The sequence below is a fragment of the Aptenodytes patagonicus genome, chromosome 1 (assembly GCF_965638725.1).
Source record: "Aptenodytes patagonicus chromosome 1, bAptPat1.pri.cur, whole genome shotgun sequence".
Lineage (NCBI taxonomy): Eukaryota > Metazoa > Chordata > Aves > Sphenisciformes > Spheniscidae > Aptenodytes > Aptenodytes patagonicus.
The window spans coordinates 74,280,082-74,289,102 of NC_134949.1; positions in this window are offsets into that span (position 1 = coordinate 74,280,082).

Sequence of the window (9,021 nt, forward strand, 5' to 3'; positions counted from 1 at the left end):
AGCCAGGGGTTTGAGTGAGATATTTTTAATCAAAAATCTGTAACCTTTGAAAACATATTTTATGTGACAAAATACACCAGTTTTAACCGAAAACAAGAGCTAATTCCAGATGACAGATTATGAGAATTACGCATGAGGAATCAATGATGTCAAAAGAAAGTATTATGGCCTGCAGCAGATTTAGGAAGCTATTACTCCAGGCTCATGAGGTCAAGGAGGTATCAATAAACTGGCCTCTTTGGATAGAGAGGAAGGCTGGCACAAGAAGGTCATAACCTGCTTATTGAGGGTTTTTTTTCCCCTTTCTTGTAGAAAAAATGGTTCCAACCAGAGTCAGGGTGCAAAGCCCAGCTGCCTTTGGGTGCCACAGCAGCTCAGCACCTGAGAGAGAGAGAGAGAGCAACACTTTGAATTGTTGCCAACCTTGAAAAAATTGTGGCCTTCCCTCCATCATTAAAACACTGCAACTGCAGGTCATGGATCTATAGTAGAAGCAGAGCAAACAGGATGAATTATTTTATCTCACAGTGCAATTCTGCAATTAATGTTTGTGCTGCTGTTGTGTCCCAAGAGCCATTGCTGCATAAGAAGCACTGTGCACACACGTGTGCACACACATGCACACACACGTGCGTGCACATGCACAAAATGGCAATCTCTGCTGCAAGATGCATGCATTTGAGATAGGGCAAGATATATATTGCCAAGCAGGAAATCAGCAAGAAATAATGATGACTGCTGCTAAGCATGTTAAGGAGAGATTTGAAGAAAACTAGAGAGGTAATTTTGAGCATCTTTACAGTTCTAGGAGGAAAACCTAGACACTTTTTTCATTGTTGTTTGTGAGGGGAGAACAGTTACTCAGTGGAAAGTTGTACCTGAATGTGTTTCAGCAATAATCTGTCACTGCAGCCACAATTTTTACACACTGAGTAAGTAAAACTAAATGCCTACATCTACTCTTTTAACCACTGCTGTAAATACACCCATAGCTCTCTTTGCTTAACTCTTTGGAAAGGCAGGCCAGTTTTATTCGGGTGCCTCCCATTAGGTACTGAGGTTTTGAACATTAGGAGCGAGGCCTCTAAACCCAGAAAGGCAGAGTTTACAACTGACAAAGCTGGAAGTTGTTGCAGCAATTTGGAGGGGGGGGTGGGGGTGGTTTTCTTTGTGTTTTTTTATTTTTTTCCTGGATAGGTGGGGTTTCTTGGCAAACAGTGTGAGAAAAAAGGTTTTATCTTTCACACTTAAAATGCCTAAGCCTGACCCCTCTTTGTATTGCTGATTCGGCCTAAGCCAGGCCAGGTGAGACCCCTGCAGAGATGGCCTCAGCAGCAGTACAGGTACCTGTCAAATAGACACGTCCCTGTGTTTCCAGAACTGAGAGCTTACCAGCAACATAAGTTTCTTGCAAACATTAAGTTCTGAGCTTCATAAAAGAGCATGAAAAGGGAGGAAAATTATAAATAGTGCTCTTTCAGAGTAGAATGGATGCAAACAAAGAAAAAGAAAAGCTGAAAGCATTTGCATGATGAGCTCTGGGAGAGCAGGAGCAAATCAAAAATTTAATGAAAAGTTTAAGAAATCATCTTCCCCCCTAAAAAAAATGCAGCAAAGCTGACATGCTATGGACTGCAAATAAATTTACTGTGTTCAGTGCTGTGCGCGATGGGTGAGAGAAAAAAAGCACAAAAAGAAGAACAGCCTTTTCCTATTTTACTACTTTCTGTGCCTAAAGCAGGCCAGGGAATTATTTTTGTCTTTTCTGTTAGTGCACAGGAAAGTAACTATATTGCATCTTTTCCACTTATTAAAAAGTACCTGATGTCCAAAACCAATATAGAAATACTTTTGGAGCTAAGCATGCTTTGCTTAAGGTGCTTTTAGGTGAGTGTCTACATCTCAAGACAAAGCTGAAACACATAAAAGAAGTGGTTTTCCAAGGCTGTGTGTGGTGCCATGAGCTTTATGTCTGAATCAATGCTTTTATGTAGTATATACTACTCCATGGATGTTACCTTAGTTTTATTCTGAATCTACACGCAATAAAATACATCACAGACATATGACACAATACAAAGACAGTAACTTAACGTGTCGGGTTTATTTTGGTGACAGATTATCTACTGGTATAAATCCTTCCACTGTGAATAACTTCACTTACCTGTCCAAGCTGGCAAGTGGGCTCATTAGTGCTCAACTGACAGAGTGTTAAAGATTAGCTCTCTTCTTTTATTTCAGAATTTATAAAATGGATTTCTTGGCAAAATGGCCATCTGTCATGCATTTTATCCATAGCAGCATAACATCAGATGGTGACTTTAGTTTTAAACATACGAATTTTCTTTCCTAATAGAATTCTTGGAATTTAAAAAATGTCATTAATTTAACATATATCAGTGTGAAATATTCTGGAGTAATGTCAAAACACAAGGGACACTCTACAGGACTGTGCAAACCCACAGCGTGTGCCCTGTTGGATTACGGTCGCAGCCCTGAGCAGGGATGGACCACTGATGTGTTCTACTCACTTCAAGGGTAAAGGTCTCATGTGCAGTCAGATCTCTCAAGTCTTTCAAAAAATTCATCTGGAATCTTAGCAGTTACTCATTATTTTTAAAAGATACTTGCTAGTGGTCAGTAATAGCACTAGTTAGTTTCCTTAGTGTACCTTCTCGTGCATGCTTTCTGGAATTCCTTAGTTCCACACACACTAAGTACCTGCAAGTATTTACTTGCAAAAGCTCCTTAGTTTCCAATTATTCATACTATTCTTTTTTTTTTCTTCTTCAATACAGCTTTTGAAAGAGAGTTCAATAGCTGACTCATTTCTGAATCATCATTAATTTCAGCCCACTAGTCTTTTTTTAATCCTCATTTTAATACATGGGATTTAAAGTTGTTTGTTGTTTTCATTGACTTTAGGAATGTGTTGAGTTAGTTGAAAAGAAGCATTATAGAGGATAAGAAATACTTTTGCCATCTGGGTCTCATAAGTGCCCTTATTCTAGCCCTGTTATACAAATCCTCCTGGGCAATAAGAAATTCAACAGCTAGTTCTTAAGGTCATCCAAACATTAGCAGGTCTAGAAGACCTGCCATTGGGTGAGCTGTCATTATCTCTACATTGATGACACTACTCAACAAGGGATGCACATTGCTAGCTTGCAGTCAATTTTGACCTGCAACAAATGCCAACACTGGCATTCGTAGGCATTCATTGGAAAGCAACAGCAGACAATGCATTGAACAAGTAGATTCCTGTTGTTCCTAAAACGCTTCAAGAGGACTGAAGGTTTCAACAAACGTAAGATTGCAGAACAAAACTGCCTTAGCAGCAGGTACTTATGGAGGGATGGATGGATGGATGGATGGATGGATGGATGGATGCATGGGTGGATGGATGGATGGATGGATGGATGGATGGGCAAATATTGAAATTCAGAATAAAAATGTATCAAATCAATGTACTACCTAAATTATTTTATCCCCTAAACCAGCTGATTTGGTGAAAGCTGTTCTCATAATACAGTGCAGAGAGTACATATAGGAAGACTTTGCAAGACAGCAGCTCTTAAGTGTTATTTTGAAAGTTGAATTAGAGGGAAAAGAGAAAAGACATGGGAATACAGGGAAGAGGATTGATTACAGTAACCAGACTAAATTGTCTGGTCCAACTTCTGGCATTAACAAAGAAAGTCTGCGAATAACCCAGCCCAGTTGATCCAAAAGGGTAGGACTGAATGCAGGGCTAGGATTGTTTGTGTTGACGCAGGAGTGAATCCCTGCACTGTGCAATTTCAAGTTGAAGAAGGAGAAAATCATGTGTTGAGGAGTTACTCTCCTACTTGCAATCATCTCTTTCCAAGTTGCTGTAACATATCTTCTACAGTGAGAGCTCAATGACCAGCATTAGTTATTTTTGTTCCTTTCCTGCTCTCCAGTTTTTCTCTCAGATGGTGTCTTCTGGGATCTACAGAAACAAATGGAAATCATCGTATTTCCACCACAATTTACATTAGTACCTTCAGATCTTAGCTCAGTCTCCATCAACGCTATGTAGTCAGAGGAGAATGGAGGAAAACTGAGCTGGAAATAACTATTAAATTACACATAAAGATTTGAATGGTCTGATGTGAGAAGGAGTGTTCTTTATCTTCCAAAGCTTCAGTAGGTGATCTGTTACCCTAACACATGAATTCAAGGTAACCATTTTTTGACACATTGAAGTTGAACAGACTACCTTGGGGTGTTCTTTATCTTCCAAAGCTTCAGTAGGTGATCTGTTACCCTAACACATGAATTCAAGGTAACCATTTTTTGACACATTGAAGTTGAACAGACTACCTTGGGGTTTGGGATGTCTGCATTCAGTTCCTTGCTCTGTTACAGTCTTATTTCCTTGGTCAAGAAATGCAAGCTTGGGAATCATAGATAAAATAGCATTTTCCAAAGCATTTATCAGCCAAATTTATAAGCCAAACCTCTAAGTCAAAATTTTGTCTGTCAGATTACTTTATAATGGCATCCCAATGGATGCAAGATCCAAAAAGCTTAACTCACGCTCAATAATGAAACTGAGGACCATATAAGTGCCTTGAAAAAATCCATTTGAATTACTTTGATCACAGTAAACATAAAAGAAAGGCAGTGCTTCAGGAGATATTTCCTATTCTAAAAAGATACAGGCCCAAAAACTAGAATGTTATGGTTTTTGTTAATCGTTATTGAGTTGCTTCCCCATTCGGGATGAGATTTCCAAGTCTGGAAAATATATTGTAGCTTATAAGTGTTTTGTAAACATGATTTTATCTCAAGTCCCCAGCCTTTCATTTCTTGACCCAAGAGTAATTTTTGCCTGGAGATAACGGCTCTGCCACTGGAAGTTTAGCTTTCATTCTTTTAGCTTTGAATGACAGTAGTTATGAACACATCTTAGCCTTCCAGCTTTCAGCACAGGTTTTTGGCTTTCATTCCAAACACTTTCCCAGAAACCATAGTAGGTTTGTAAAGCCCATGGAAAGGTGTCTTCTTCACCACTGTAACGGGTGGCAGCTGGATTCAGTAGGTTAAGTTCATTCAGCTGTGATTATACCTTTGACCACAGTGTAAATCTACTCCTTTTTTGTATATTGCTGGTTTTTAACTTTATGACCTAGCCATTTTACTGATCAAAATAAGGTCATGTATTTGCAGGCTAAAGCCAGTCAGGGATTGGTAAACATCCATTATCTTTAGAGGGGTTGAACCTGTTTTCGCGCTGGCTCCAAAATGGCACTTAAAATATTCCTAAAAATTATAAGTTCAAAAGTTTTTGAGGTGTCCTGATTTTATTTGTTTTAAGAAATGCATTATTCAGCATGCCCAGTACTAGATTTTTGGAGAATGCTCAGTACTAATGCTTTTAAACTCAAAATTGCTACCTAAATTACCTAAAATAAGGCACCCAGAAATGGAATTCTTCCTCCAAACTCATTATCATCTTTTGAATACGCAGATCAATACTTTTAAGCATTGATAGGACACTTCTTCACAGTCTCCTAAAGCCGTATTTAATCAATTCTTCTCTGTGCTTGCAATTTTATTCATGTGCTGACGTGTTCCTCTTTCCAAACCAGGTATCCCAATGAGCCATTCTCCAACTGATATAATATTATAATTGCCCATGATAATCTTGTATGATTCATACATTCTGCTGGCTATGAAGAATAAAATTCTATATAGAAATCTATCTGTCTGTTATGTTTAGGAGACGATTTTCTCATCCATGCGCCTGCAGCTTTAAAAAAGATTAAAGCAATCAATACATAAAACCCAGCAGGTCCTCTTAGATATTTCAGGTCACATAATCATTGTTATTACTATAACCTGTTATTAGTACTGGAGTAATATTTCAGGTTTCCTTGGTCTTGTCAGGTTAAGGACTCAAGCACAAACTCTATGATTATATATATTGCTAACATATATTGGTCCTTGCTCCAGTCTAGACCAAGAGTGTCTGGCTTTCTGGGGAAGGAAACTCCAGCACAGGTGAAGCCAGCTCACCCTGAAGCTATGCTCTGAAAGGCCATGCAGATACAACCAACTCAAGCTGTGACAGCTGTGGCAGGGAGGCTGCTGTGCTGGCAGGAGCAGCCCATGGGACGCAGGGAAGAGGACCAGAATGTTCAGGCAGAGCTGTGCTCTCCCACTGTCCATTATGAATCAGCACCTCATGTAGGGCCACCTCACAGAAGGATATCAGGCTCCAACGTCCCCGTGTAAGCGAGCCAGACTAGCAACACACTTTTGTTATCAGGGAGACACATCCTGAGGGACGCAGTTAGTAGGGCCACCAGCAGCTGCAGGGGACAAGCCACAGCTCTCTCCCACAGGGCTGCATATTGACCCTTGTACGGAAGCTCAACAGCCATGGCTGAAGGTATATTGAGCCATCTAAAAGCAAGGTATTCTTGGAGGATGCCTTCTGGCCTCATCTGAAACTGCATTAATACCTCTCCTGTGAAAATGCCATCTGAGCTATGGGAGTGGCAGAACTCAGTAGATGTATAAGAAATCCAAGCCTGAGATCTAGTACAATACTAATTTTAGAGATATGAGCTAATACATAGCATCAGTGTCCCATCAATGAGATCGTAATAAAATAAATATACGTTCAAATGAGAATAAGTCATTTACTATTTTTGCAGATAACGGGAAGAGCACTTATTCATTTATACAGCAATATGTCCTACTGAGAAACATGAAACTCTTCTGATGATTTCTTACGTGGTGATTTTAGAGGAGAAGAAAATGCTACATTTTTATATAAATGCCTTAGAGTGTAACACGGCTGAGGAGATGAATTATTTAGGTATGACAGTCACTGACTCAGAATATCTCTGGTTTAAGATGCAGATCTGTTATAATAATTTTAGAAATACTTCTCAGATTTTTCCCTGCATCACGTAAGTCTTATTCTGACCAAATCTCGATGATTCCATAAGAATACTTTGTCTCCACCTGTATTTCCCTTATAACAATTTCTGTATAGCCTCTCTTTTAAGTTTATTCCACTCATCTACTGAAATCTGCTGGCTTGTTGCTTCCTGGTAGTCTTGATCACTCAGGACTTACTACTTTTTTTTTCACTAAATGTGATAATCACTTTACAGCACCTTTAGAAGACCTAAGGAAAAAAACAGTGCTTCAGTCCCATTGGAAAACAATCCCAGGCTTTCTGCTTCCAGTCCCACACCACAACCACTAGGCTATGTACCAGAGACACCCAAAAAGCAGTCTGCATCCAATGGGTGGACCAAGCAGGAGCTCTCCCAGCACGGGGCATGGATGGGCAGCTGTGTAGGAAGCTCTTGCTTAACCATCAGCTTCAACCTCTTGGGCTTTCGTCGCTCCTTTGTTCCATCTACACCAGTGGAAGTCAACCCCTGCCTCAAGCAGCTCATCCCATGGAGGAGGGACAAGTCCCACGAACTAAACTGGGACCATAAGTGCAGTGACACCATGGTTGGTCTCAGAGGAGACCAAATTTACCACACATGCAACACGCAGCCTGTCCAAACCCACATGGTAACTCCACTGTGCTGCATTTGGTTGTGCCATGGATGCCATGCCCAGGTTTTGTTTGATACTTAAAAGAGTCCTGACTGCATGAGGGAGAAACTCTGTCCTGACTTTCTTAGCCTGAGACTGCAACACAGGGTTTTCAGACCTAAGCTAAGGGCTGCCATCTCCTGCAGGGCGCTGCTGGTGTATTGGGCAGGGTTCGAGCTCAAGAGTCCACCCTGTCCATAATGCAGATCTGGCCAAAGAGATGGACAAACACCTTAGGACACTTACAGCATGCTTGCGTGTTTCCCATGATCACTCTCCACCCTCCACATCCATGGCCATATACAAACAAATCATTTACCTTCTCTAAAAAGCAGTCTCTGCCCTTACAGACAACTTTAATATTAGTGCAGAGGGGTCTCATGAAGGAACCTGCTCGGCCTCAAAATTCAGGTGCACTTGTAGCAGGATTTTTTTGGTTTTTCTTCTTGGCTGACTTGAACTGTGATTAAGTTGTGCTTTAGTAGCTTAGAATAAAAATATAGATTAATTAGAAAGTAAGATATATAAGTAACACTGGAGAAAATAAAATGTGATTCAGACTTATATTAACAGTTTCAGCTAGAAACAACTTTGACCACATTCCAAACTAGAGGAAGGCAAAATGACAATATATTCCACAGCAAAAAATTGGTAGGCTAAATCTAATGTTACCTTTCTGCTATATTGTTAAATTTTTGAAATGCTTTAAATTTAATTTGACAGCCTGAAGTATTTTCTGTTTATTCTGCAACAGCTAGTACTCTATTCCCAATTTATTTTTGTGCCAGGATAGACAGGACTTGTTGATAGTGGGGACACAAACCCCATAGGAGGGCTTGGTCTTTGTAGGGTACATGATCCTAATGCGTACAGAAAACTGTGGATTTAGGGCTGCTGTTTTTTTTTTCTCTTTGATAAACAACTAGAAAATATCATAAAAACAGGTAGTCATAGGTCATTATGTCTGCTTGATTATATATCTAAAAGTAAAGAAATGCCAAATAACTGCACTGTCTTCTGGGGTAAGGCTCTGTCTTCCATAGTTATTCTGACAGAAGGACTTTGATAATGCCATTAAAGGGCTTTTTGATAGCCTCAAACAAGAGTTGGGTAAACACAAGGCTCATGCCCTTAAACCTCCCACAGTCTGATAAAAATTCACTGGTTTGGCTATTTCTTCATTGGTTTCAGTGGAATTACCATGATTTACGGCCCACAAAATTGTCTGTAATGATCCCTAAACGCCCTGGTTTGTCTTCTTTATTCAAAAGCATGACTGACACAATTTGCCTCCAAAACAGCTTTCCTGATCAACAATTTCTCTTACCACCTTAGAATACAACAGGTATCCTCCTTCCTGGAGGATCTTCCCAGTGATGGAGCTCAGAGGTGTCAGAGCTAGCTCTGAGCATGCTGACACAGCTATCA